The 13307-nt window shown below is 37.5% G+C and overlaps 1 protein-coding gene across 1 annotated transcript in view; it reads right to left on the bottom strand.

The window, feature by feature from the left end:
- Positions 1-4853: 4853 nt before the first annotated feature.
- LOC116669887 (gamma-aminobutyric acid receptor subunit rho-1) overlaps positions 4854-13307 on the bottom strand; it is a 32158-nt gene continuing 23704 nt past the window's right edge. Inside the window, exon 12 of the transcript XR_004326903.1 lies at positions 4854-4864. The gene's annotated coding sequence lies outside the window, so the exon portion shown is untranslated. The remainder of the gene's footprint in view (positions 4865-13307) is intronic.

The raw sequence follows: 13307 nt of genomic DNA, 5'->3' as shown, positions 1-13307 counted from the left end.
TGTGTTTGAGGGAGCGGGCGCTGTTAACGCTCCTTTTTGTGCGCGTTATGGTCACGTGGTCTGAAGTGTTTGAGCGCAGTGGGAAGTGTAGTGCATCCCTGCATCATGTACACACACACACACACACACACACACACACACACACACACACACACACACATACACACATACACACACACTCACAAACTCAACCAATCCACCGCACACACGCACGCTATTTCTGCAAGAGCAAAGCCAATCTCGCAGACAAGACATGAAGTCCAGCCTTTAACCCATGTGTTTTTAGTGTGCAGTGTCCCAATAATAATAATATTAATTGCCATATAAAATATACATATAAAAAGTACAAACATCCCAAAGACAAAAACAACTTAAGCAAACACACATCCACAGTCGACAACGCAGGTTCAAACATAAATAAATTAAATGCAATATGATTTTGCACTAGAATAAGTTTGTATTGCACAAGAATACATGTGCACATTTCACTGGTATTCACCCAGATTTAGTTGTAATTAAACGTTTTAGTGGTCACTACTTATTCTTTCATGTTTTGTTAAAAAACACATTCATTACTAAACCGCAGAAGTTCTTTTGTAATAATCAGCTTAAGTATGCAGTGCACAGACCATATTAGGAAAGAGATAACTAAGGACGTTCTTGTCTGTTTGGGAGGGGCGGGGTCATTTGAAGTGTTCATAGGAAAAATGTTCTAAACGGTTTCTTTTAAAGTGTTTTAATAATGTTCTGATAATGTTTTGGGTGTTATCTGTGTTTTAGTATTGTGTACGGTTGATTTAGTGTTCATGTTTATCTACATTTATTGTTGCAGCATGACAGAAACCCGGGTGGGAACTGATGGCCTCTGGGCAACTGAAGGAGGTTCAGCTTGGATATTAGTGATTACATGGTTCCAGTTTGATGAGAGTTACACTTTAATACAAACTCATCTGTAAAGTTTACCATTTATAATTAAAGCTCAGACAGTTTAATGGGAAATGGATTTCCACACACATTTCTAATAAAGTCACCTAACAGCGTTGTTACACTGGAATAAATTATATTATTGCACTACTATGAATGTAATCATTGCACAAGATAAAGTAGATTGACCTCGTCATTATATTGCACGTTAGGGGTCAGTGGATGCTTCTAGGTGTGATGTGTGCTTGGGGCTCAGGGAAAGAAAGTGTTCTTATGCCTGGTGGTTGGTGCTTCGATGGACCTGTAGCGCCTGCCAGAGGGCAGCAGGTCACGGAGGTGTCCAGGATGAGAAGATTATTATTTAGATTAGATTATTTAGATATTATTTGTCTTCTTTGTTGCATGAACACATATTTATTTTCATTTTTCAAGAAATGTACTGTATGTCATCCCACACAGTCTCATCTTTCATGTTTTGGGTCAATTAGACAGTTAGTCAGTTTCATTTTGTTTCATTATTTATAAGGACATCACACATGAATCAACATTTCTGTAAATGTGCCAGTGTCAGCCAGCTGGTTCCTTTTCAATTGCAGTCATTTGGTGAGATGTTCTAAAACCACAAAGGGACAGACTATAATACAGTTTAACGCTCTGTTATGAACAAATTATTATATAACTTCAACAACAGAAATAAACTTGAGGAGTTGGGATTTGGGAAGGTCATTTTTGTGTAGATAGTATACTGTCGACACCAGTCGAGCATTTAATAGTTATCTGTATTTAACCATGTTTTACAACTGAGTCTGTGATATTACAAAAAATAAATAATGCATGATTAATTTTTCTAAAATTAGAAAAAGTAATTTAATAGACTATAATATGATAAAATGTTAGGTATGATTCTATAAAAGAAAAAAAAAACACTGATAATCTTGCAACAAAATCAGATTATCCATATTATTAAATTATCACAGCACAACAACAATCCCATTTTCCATGCTTACATGTTAATGTATCAGTAAAAATAAACTAGTAATAGGCTATGAAACATAATGCATCACAGTTTTAAAATAGCCTTTCCCTTTTGATATTGAAAGTACATTTTGCTGTGGATACTCTTGCAGGACTATTACCTGTACACAATCTTTTACATTGTAGTGTTGCCGCTTTATAAGATGTGAATACTTCTTTAGTTACTACTTTTGTAGTTTGTTACAGTGTGATCATGCTGATAGTGAAGTAAAAATAAAAACACCATACAGAATTTTAAAGCCATAGTGCTACTAAAGGTCCATTCTAAATATTCTCCACTATTTATTTATGTACTGAGGTCACATGAATGAGTCCTTTTCCTGTCCTGCACAGCTGCGCAATTATTTCCACTATGCACTCCCAGCAGAGCTGTCTCCTAAATTACATGTATCTTGTTGTGGAAATACATGACATTTGGCGATGCAACATTAAAACGATGAAAGACTGTGCACATTATGCCAGTGCTTCCAGTTTTGGCAGAACAGAAGAGGCTGAGGAATCATCCAACTTATTACTGAACACTTGTTATGCTGTATTTGAAGCAGAGTCAAGCAGCTATTGATCACTTAAGGCAGAACAGTATATCCAATATGTACAATATATTTAACAAAGACAGTGTAAGTGAAATATCTTGTTAATGACTGTTGTTTGTGGAATTCATCTATAATTAATTCAGCTATATTTAAAGCAACTTCTGTTTTCCTTTTGATCAGGATAAAGTTTGTTTGTGGTTTTGGCTTGAAAGCAGCATCTATTATCTCTCAAAGCAGGAGGGCGAGGGACTTGCAAACCACATCCATCATAATAATTATCATCAATATTTCAGTGTCATTCCCACCAAAGCATCCGTGAACAAGGGAGGGATTTCAAAGACAAAGCTGTCTGTGATGACAAAAGGCTTCAACAAAACTAACAGTGATTTGCAGAAGTTACTTTTTTCTTAATCCTCTTCCACCATGTTGGCCGCGCAGATATGGGAGGCTGTTGTTGTTTCATGTCCATCTGTGTGTGATAGTGAATATTGTAAGTTATTTACAGTGATTGATTTTTTGACGAAAAGCAACATGATGTATCTCATTTAATATAGATCCTTTTCCATTTGCAGTCAATTGATGTTTGAGTGGCAGCCTACATTGTGAAATCATTACTTTCAGGCCACACAGGCTTGAATCCTCCAAAATAATCACATTCAAGCGATTCTTTTACATGCAAAACATGTGAATAAAAGTAAATTTAGCTATTGCACAAGAGCATTCTGAGGGACAAATTACTTATTTTGTGAAATCAAAGAGCAAGAAGCATTTTACAAACACAGTATGTTCCCAGATGAGACTCTACAGCAGGCGCTCTCTGATGTGCTTGTGTCGAGGGGTTGGACGATGGGAGAGAGCGGGGAGGAAGAGGGCTGCATAAATAGAGAAGGGGAGGAGGTTGTGACTGTACACTAAACTAAACATAGTCTCCTAATCTGCCTCTTCTATATTCTATTCCTTTCCCAGCTGGAGACATGCTGTAGCCACGGTTGCACAGCAGAATGATCTCAATTCATCAATTCAAAAACTTCAGCAAAGAGAAGAAGAAAAAACATAATATTTACCAAAGTCAATACTGTTTTGCACGTTTCTCCATCTGATGATAGGCGATGATGCAGACAGCCACTTCATCAAACAATTATATGTGTCAACCTGGCTTCATTAGGCAAATCAAAGATGTTTATTGATACATTTCCCCTTTTTTATTAATTGAATAAACAACTCCCCACCCACGAAACAACATCAGACAAATAAAAAGCGTGGGAGTTTCCCATCATCTTTGTCTACTGCATCAAATTTTTTAAGGAAAGATTTTCTTTGCAGGGAACAGTAGAGGGAACAGCTTCCTCACAGCACAGCAGAGAAGAGGAAAAAGTTGTGACTTATTGCCTTCTGTGACTGAATTTCTTTTAACTGTCTCTATCAAAACACCACAAATCCCAGTATAAAATGACAGACTAAATACATTTAAAATGTCAGTGTAATTCAATGCACTTCTTTTTATTTCTGATGAACAATTAAGCAAGTTGATTAGCTGCAATGCATGAATTTCCGTTGCAGACTGTGGTGGATTTTCTTTTTACAGAATAGAAAGACTCCCACCATAACGGTCAGTGGGTAGAATCTCCTTCATGCACCATTTAGTCATGTAAAGACCGTTTCTTTTATCTCAGCCAGACACAGTGGTAATCACAAATATTTAGCAGGTGGTTCAGTGAGTGCTCACTTGTGCAAACACTATGCAAATGACCGCTACAGGCACAGATGAATTACTCAGGCAGCAGAGCTTCAAATCACAACTCAGATGATCTGTTTCTCTCTGTTATTTCTCATGGTTTTCAGGAGGAAGAGTGATTTGGTACCTACAGTAGTGTAGCCCTGCGGAAACCCAGAATAGCAAGCACCTCATCTGGAATCACCTTGCAGTGCCTGATTCAGAGCCAGATGATAATTCATTTGCGCTACACCCAGCTGTAGAGCTGCAGAGACTGACAAGAACCCTGAATGGACCTGACTGCCATGAGACCAACGGTCATCGGTAATCCCATCTGTTATGAGGAAGAAGAGTTGTGAAATTTAATTTATTTTGAGCTGCTCACCTTGTCATTACTTTTATACACATCTTATTTACTTACAGTAGTGGTTTTGGAAATAAGCAGTGTTTTTATTTATATGGCTTTTTTGCCTATGTTGATAACCAGCAGATATGGAGCAAGTCATGCTTCTGGCCACTTGATGAAGTCCAATAATTGCTCCCTTTTTAGCTCTGATTTGGTATCCACCACCTCCTGAGGTAGCTTTAGCTGCTTCACTATGTTCACCAACGTGTCTATAACTTTGTATGCCATTTGTTGCTAGGAAAGTTGTCAAAGCTTTATTTACTGAAAACATGTGCCTGCTGCATCCAAAAATGCTGATGTATGAGAGAAGGAAGAGAGATCCAAAACAGGAAAGAAACCAAAACCAAAACTATGAGCTGAAAGATGCTCTGCAGGGCATCTGTATCCAATGTTTATATAAAATATTGACTATAGCTGCTTTTAATCCTTACAAAATTAAGTATTTTAAATGTTGCATTGTTGGTTTAATTCTTCAGTATATTGCTGGTGTTGCCATTTGAATGGAGAGATGCAATGTGGAATGGCTTTCTTTCTTTCCAAAATACTGAATGAAAAAGGTTATAGTAGCTTATTAAAAAGGAAGTGTGCAGCACAGTGGCTAGTTAATGCTTATTTTTTGCATCATTTTCAGGTATCGCAGTTTGAGCTGGATTCCTACCGAGCCCGCCCATGAAAATTATTCATACCCAACGCATAGTACTTATCCATTCATCTACTCGCTCCACCATGTTTATTCACCCATTACTGGCAAATGGATCGAGCAAACAATCTCAGAGTGAGCTCAGGTCCCAGCGGAAAGTCTTTCATCACAGAGATACTTTAAGCTTTTAGCTTTATCACAAGATGAAAAGAACCCACCACAATTAAGCTGACGTTAGAACAAAGAACAAAGAGTTGGAATTGGTTTGAGATTTGTTTTCTTATGTTTCTTGGTCAGTTCGGAGGTATAACATAAGTCCATACATGACATTCTTTAAATCTCGCTCAATGCTTTCACTGCAGTGAGAGGAGGTCCCATGCAACGAAAAGGTTTGTCACACAAGGGTGAAAAGTATGCCTTGGTTCTGGTGCAGACATGCATTTGCTTGCATGTTGCAGGGACAGCTAAATATTTAAAATATGTTACACATTGTCAATCAGTCTAAATGTATTTGTGGTAAGCAGTAAAGAGCAGTTTGACTTGGTTCTTTCTTGATGTATGTTGGCAAGTGTTTTTCCTTATAGCACATGAGGCATTAGTACTGACTGTTGGTCAGATGTGGGTTGTGTGTGAACTCATTAGAGGACAACCAAAATTGATTCATGACAGAAAAAAAAGCTTCATCTGATAAAACCTTTTCTTCTCAATCTTTTAATATTTGTTGTCCTCCCTTGAACTTGCTATTACTGCCTCCCCACTTTCATGCAAAAAAATCGTTTCTGTTAAACGGATACATTAATATTTATTGTGCACTCAATTATGAGAAAATCATTTGATCCAATAATCTATAAACATGGCATTCAAGCACAGTCTGGGCAATACAGCAAAGCTACAGGAGGTTGAATAAAGTGTCAGGGCAACTGTATGCCGAGACCTTTTTAATAAAAGGCTGGGGTCAAAGATGAACATCAGTTGCAGATGACATTTCAACTCCCAGTGACATTCAACTGCTGTGACATGACACTGTAGTCTTGTGCAAGTTATATACATCCAAACCAAGTCGGGAAAGTATCTGGTACGCCATCACAGAACAACCACCACTGCAAGAAATCTTACTGGTGATAGGTTTTTTTCTCACTGTGTAAAAGCAGTGTGTGACTCATGTGAGGTTAGTGGTCTTTAAACCAGAATTACCTTCTATAAATGCAAGTGAGTGTCATGTAAGTGTAAGTTAAAATTTTGGGAAATGTTTTTTTTGTGTGGGGATTTTAAATAAACAATAATTTCTTGAAGGTAGCAAAATATAATGAAGTATTAGTTATATAGAGAAAACATAGTGACAAACTTGGGAAATCGGTTTTCTTTAACTTATAACTGATTCCAAGTTACATGTAGTCATTTCCAGGAAAGTTTCAAGGAAATTGTAATGAGCCTTTATGCAATTTTGTTGTTGTCCACAAACTCATCAATGTTGAAAGATAAACCAGGAGCATTGTGGGGGGCTCTTGGCTTGACACATTTTTAAGGGAATACTTTGAACACAAACCATTGTGTGTTGTTGTGCCTTATTTATTGCAGCACTGACAATTGCACAACTGTAAGATTGCTTATTGTTTATTATTGTCATTTTCACACATCCTGGTGTATTTCAGGGTCATCATTTGGACATGAGCTGATATTGACTATAGTATAATATATGACGACATCAGTAAAGTGTCTGTAAAGAAGCCGGTTTTGTCGGCTAAAGACAGATTTGATTATAATCCTTGTCAGGTAGAGCTCATAACTCCCCCTCCTACAGCGATCACAGCCATCTGGGCTGGAAAATAGATTGATGGCCACAGAGCATAAACAACCCTGCTGGCAGCCAGCCACCAGGCTCAACTTGGCGAACAGAGTAGATTCCTTCACTTTATACCTATAACCCCCCCACTTCTTATCACTTCACAGCTTGTGGCTTAATTGACTTCAGGCTTACACGTATGTGGGCTAAACCTCTCATCATCTGTGGATATTACTCACTCAGCCAGCACAGTATTGCAGAACATATCAGTATTGAGTATAAAATAAAATAACTTCAAACTTTTTTTTCTCACTATTCTCACCTTGCTCTAAGCTGTAATGTGTCTGCAGTGACTTTTGCCTAATGGAGTAAATATATTTATGGGCTACTTTAAAATCTTAGTTTTTCTTTCCTTTCACTGATTAGTTTGTTTCTTGCAGCCCTATCAGCTGTTATTTTTTCGTCCAACCCTCGAGTAATAACAGTCAAGCCCTGCAGAGAACGTTTCCTCTGTGACAAGAACAATTATTACTCTCATTTCTGATTTAAAAGATGAGCGATTATAAAAGATGTACCGTTTCTTTGTAAATAATTTTGGTGCATCACCATGGCGACACTGCTGTACAAGGTCACCTGGCTTACACCGGTGTGTGTGTGTGTGTGTCTGTGTGCTTCTTTGTGTGGATATTTGTGTGTTAAACTGTGCAGAGACTCTGAGATGGGACAAAAGAAGAAAAGTCATCCTCAGTTGGTTTGATGATATTTGAAAAGCAGTGGATGAATGTGTCGTGTTCAGGTACTGTTATTATGTGGGTCTATCAACATGTCAGGATTTTTGCAACCCTTCAGGCTAGATTGCTTTTTCTTTGCTTATTGATGCTGTGTGCCAGTTGCCAGTACTTCTTTTGAGGGATACATGAGAGTGACACAAAAATGTATTATGCTTGCCATTTTATTAGTCCATGTGGCTTTTTAAGGTCATGGTGACTCATTGGTTTTAAAAAAAACTTGCTTGCATAGAAATATATCCAAACATTTCAGTATCAACTTCTTAGGAAACCAGAAAGTAGAAATCTTAGCATTTATATTGTTCTTCATTTCAGATGAAATTCACTATAATCTATATTTTTAAACAATCAATGGATCAAATGACTCTTATAGAAGAATTATCATACAACTCTGCACTTCACCTTACTGTAGCTTTATGGTTTTGGTTTGCTCATATTGCATTTCTTCCAGTAAAAAAACTATAAAAACCCACTTTCTAGCACCAAACAGCAGATTATTACAGTTAGCAACTAGCTGGTAAACACAACAAGGCATTCAGCAGCTACAAAGCTAGATATTTTTTACTAGAAGACCAAAACAGAGCTAAATGGAGTGTGAAGTAAATTAGGTATTTGTCGGGAATCATTTTTAGCCACAGGTTTGATGCTTTAGTGAGTATTTATAGCATCAGCATGGTTTATGTGAAATTCAATCAAAATAAACCACAGTACCCATGTTCTTTGAAATGAAGGAACACAGTGCAACAGTGTGGTTCATAGCTTATAGACAACTATGGAGCTTTATGGCTCAGACGAATGAGCTAAATCAGGTTTTGGCTACACAGTGAATACTGGGGGATCAATTTATTGTTGAATTAATTGGTCTTTTTTGATGGTATTTGTTGACAATTATAAGATAAGACTTGCCCTTTAATTTTTGTTATACATCAGAAAACATCTTTCTCCAAAATAAATACACTGTCTTGTTGCGTCTGCAGGTTGCTTCAGCCTCTTCTCAGAATATGAGTCATGTCAGGAGACGTGTTATATTAGTTTTGGCTCAGCAGTTTAACCCAGTTTTGGGTTCATGCAGGTTCAACCCTCATCAGTCTCTCTGAAATGCACGTTTGTGGGTGAGGTTAAAGGTCACGACCACCAGAGTCAGGAGTTCATTGTTAAGTTTTGATTGATTAATGACGTGTCACGCAACAACACCTGTTCCTACAATGAAATCAGCATTTTATCTTTTTCATTTTCAAAGGATTCCAAAATTCAGATTCACTGAAGCTTCCTGTGCATTTAACATGTTTGTTTTGCCAAATGTGTGTGTGTGTGTGAGTGTATTTAATGTGTGAGAGAGTTCCTGTTTGGAGGTCTGTGGCGTCTGAGAAGGTGAATAGATTATTTCTTTGATGTATGAGCTTTGGGAGCTTGGGACAGATAGCCTGATATTACATTATTAAAGCCGCCAGGTTTTTGGCTATAATCATTAGAAGAAGTAAATGTATTAGCAGTGATTAGTTTTTCATCTCGTCTTTAGGTGTTATTACTGTCCAAACAGCCAACTGGTTCTGTTCTAGAAAGCTAACATTGACACCGTTCACAAGATGAAGGCCAAAGGCTTTTTTTTAATGTAATTTTTCTAAAACATTAGAAGCATAATAATGCTATCTATAAAGAAAACTTCAAAAGCTTAATTTTTGAGTTTGTGTTTTGTGCTACCGCTGCTTACATCAACAATGCTTCTGTATCAAAACTACATGGTATTCATTCCCAGAGAGATTTTTGTATTGGCAAAATACAACAGCCCTGAAAAATAACCTCAGTGATGTTAAAAAAAGATAAATACAGGGGAGTTGGAAGCGGAGTGGCAGGAGGTTGGACCTAGTGGTTGGATGCGTGTGAAAGCCTCACTGTTTTTTTCTGTTTGTCTCTCTTATATTTTGAATCTGAAAGCAAACAAGAAGTGTGAGACAGCCTCCTAAAATGAATAAATGTGGGCAATTATTAAGCCATACAATACAATGTTCATTGTACAAATAAATACAAAGAACATGATGTTGCTATTCTATAAACTGTGACTGACACAGAGCATGTGCATTGCAACAAAAAAGATGGCCGGGGTGCAATGTCATTTCCTGACGTTGCACGCTTTCATGTTTAAAAGAGAGGAAATGCTATAAAAACACACTTGAACCGAACAGAAAATAATAATAATAATAATAATAATAATAATAATAATAATAATAATAATAATAGAAAAAGACATAAAGAAGGAAGATCTGGAAGATGAATGAGCTGAAGCTAAGGGTCTTCACTGGACACATTTTGTGTGTGTGTGTGTGTGTTTTTTTAAATCAAGCTGTTATGCTATTTTCTGTAAGGATTATCAGTGATCACTTAAAGGTGGGTAACATTTCTTCTCAACAGACTCCATATCTGACTCTGCTTTCCATTTTAATCCGGCTGTGAACGGCGTCCCGTGGTGAGAAACCCTGTCTTCACATCCTGAACGATGATTGTCTGATTGTTTAAGGTTGAGTCTATGACAGTAATCAAATGGCTGTTGAGTCAGTCTTTGTGTAAATTACAGCTGCAGCAACTTACATTTTGAATTATTATTGTATTCATCTATATAAGGTAATCTATTGCAATTTAAACATGTTTAGCCATTTATATATTTAGTCTATGAATACTGACATCATGCTGGTAAAGTGAAAATACCAGTGGTGTGTAGCGCATATTTAAAAATGGGTCTGTTTGATAAATGCCATTGATTCATGTTGTTTGAATCCACAACAGGTTGAGGATAATAACATTTCTAAGTTGAAACTCAATATCACTCAGACACACCAGGCTGTGTTTAATCTCCATCAAACATAATATCAAAACAAATGAAAAATTCTCATGAGGAGAATCAGCTTCTTGTGACACTATCTTCTACAAAATCAAATTAGACAAAAGCAATTTCATGAGCGCACATGATCTCAAGCTCAACTCTTTGGTGTAATTCATGTGTGCAAAGATGTCACTTTTCAGCTTCAGAAATATGACCTCTGGGCCTGCATGATATATTTGTAAAGTAAGTTACATCTTTGTAGCATGAAATGAATGCAACTTTTCAACTGTTATAATAACTTAAATGCAAATCACACCTCTAAGGCAAGCAGAGGAGCTTGATTGATGAGTGTCTGGGCAAAACACCAATTGTGTGTACTGTCATCTTACAATGAGTTGAGTCTAAAATATTAATCTTGCGCTTGTCAGTATGATACTATTGTCTGGATCAGCCTTTACTGAATATGCTCATATAAAAGAATAGTTAAACATTTTAGGAAAAAAACGCTTAGATATTACAACATATCGGTAGTGGTATCAATCTGTCACGTAACTCTCGACAAGAAAGTGTATTTCAAAAAAATGTTAAATTATTCCTTTACCAACTATTTAATATCCATGATTATCCGTAGAGGATCGTTTTTCAAAAACAATAATACACTACAGGTGTCGGTAAATGGCTTACATCAAAGCTGGTTTCATTTAACCCTGCATGTAAAAGAGGAACCATCGGAAAAACAAAAGTGTGTCTGTGCCTACAATAAATCCAGTTGTGTCAGATGGGGTTTCATTTTTTGAACACTTAAGTGTCATTCACGCACAACAGGTCACAAGAGTCTGAAAGGAATACTAAGTACGTTGATTATTCAGGAGTAGCTACGGATCCAAGAGAGTCATGGCATTCACATTAGCCGATAAACACAGAGGACACGGAAGACGAGTTCCTGTGGGAGAGCTTCCAATTAACACTCAAGCTTTCTCCCTGACATGATGGCTGGCTCGAGAATGTGACAAGATGGAAGGGCAGGCAGAGAAAGAGAGAGAGAAAGAGAGAGAGAGAGAGAGATCAGTCATACTGAGTTACAGTTACGTGATTTTAAACTATTGGAAGGACTGCCATTCATTTTCTATCACATATGAATGTGTTACAACCCCTCAGGATGAATTGTTATAACTTTAGTCTAGCACCATCCTCAGATCAAAATTTGAATTTGTCCAACACTTTGGCTTAGGACCAAATACCCCATATATGGATTTGTAGTGCTTATTAGTAAATCATAGTATGCTAACACTGAACATTACTTACTAAATAGTCTATAACGCCCTTTCACTACCGGGATTGTTCTGGTGCCGCCAAAATCCACCAGATTTCCCTCATTTTAGCTGGATGTCAATTACCTTACGCGTTCTTTGTGTTGGTTTTTTAAATTCCGACGTTAGCATTAGTTCAACGCACCACTACAGCATGGCTGTAGACTCTTGGCGTTACTCTGTCAGGACTAAAAAACGTTATTAGCCTAGACCAATGTTATTATTAAAAATAATTTTTAACATGGTATGTGCATGTATATTTCACAGAAAGAATGATAATAAATTGTACTTTTAGTGCCTTGTCTTTTTATTCTAATGAAAAAACTGCCCAGTGTGCATGCTGTAGGCCTATCTATTTAGCAGCTCCTCCTATGCTTCACAAATACTGTCAAACCTAATGTTTATTCGGACGCAGCAGTTTCCCTCCTGCCCCCTTTAAAGGGTTGAAACTGATATTTTTATTGTGCTTTCTCAAACCTTTTCACTATTAGAGACAAACACTGATCCCTAATTGATCCCTCAGTTCTCTCAAACTTTTGCCCCCCAGTCATCTATAATCCCCCCCAGTCTATGTTTTATTCAAACGGTTTTTCTGCTTGGTGCAATTATCAGAGCTGAAAGAGCCTCTGAAGAGAAGGAGGTGTTTCTTCCCTCCTCTGAAGCAGAAAACTGAAATTAATCCTGCCCCCTCAAGAACTCACCAAGGAGCGTATCAACCTTTCAAATGTAATACATGTGGGTTGTATGAAATTCAGGCAAAGCTGTGGTCTGTTTTGAACAATCACTTTATCAACTGTCACTGGGTTGAGCTTTTCAATTTCAACTTTTCTGTAGCTTTCTCTATCAAAACTCTAGCAGAAGAACTCACTGCACTTCAGCTCCACTTTGCACACACCCTGCTGAGCGCGTCTCCTCTGTGGTTAGACGGACTCCTCATACTCTCACTGTTGAACACACTGCCCACAAAGGTTGATGTTAGAAGGGCAGACAGCAGCCTTTTCGGCGCCGTCAAACAAAGAAAGGGCACTGCTACAGCAGGACTGCCTCTGAAACAGCGAGGGCATCTGTATGGACAGACAGGAAAATATACGACTCAGAATGAAGACAGAGAAAAATGTGTTCTGTTCAAACAGCATTTTAGGTTTTGTATTTCAGTGAGACATTTTCACTTTGCACTGACATGTTTTGCCCAGTGTGGATAACAAAAAGACATCTCTTTTCCCAAATCTCCCGTTTATTTTTCTGCACAGCAATAATGCAAACTAATCACTTCCTGTCCGTTGAAACCCAATATGACAAAATGTGTCCCTGTCTGTGTGCCAGAGGATTTTCTTTTATGGTGCTAGCAACAATAAA

This window comes from Etheostoma spectabile, chromosome 20 (genome assembly GCF_008692095.1).
Source record: "Etheostoma spectabile isolate EspeVRDwgs_2016 chromosome 20, UIUC_Espe_1.0, whole genome shotgun sequence".
NCBI classification, from domain to species: domain Eukaryota; kingdom Metazoa; phylum Chordata; class Actinopteri; order Perciformes; family Percidae; genus Etheostoma; species Etheostoma spectabile.
Note: the sequence above shows the minus strand (reverse complement) of the source record. Positions and strands in the feature narration are given on the sequence as shown.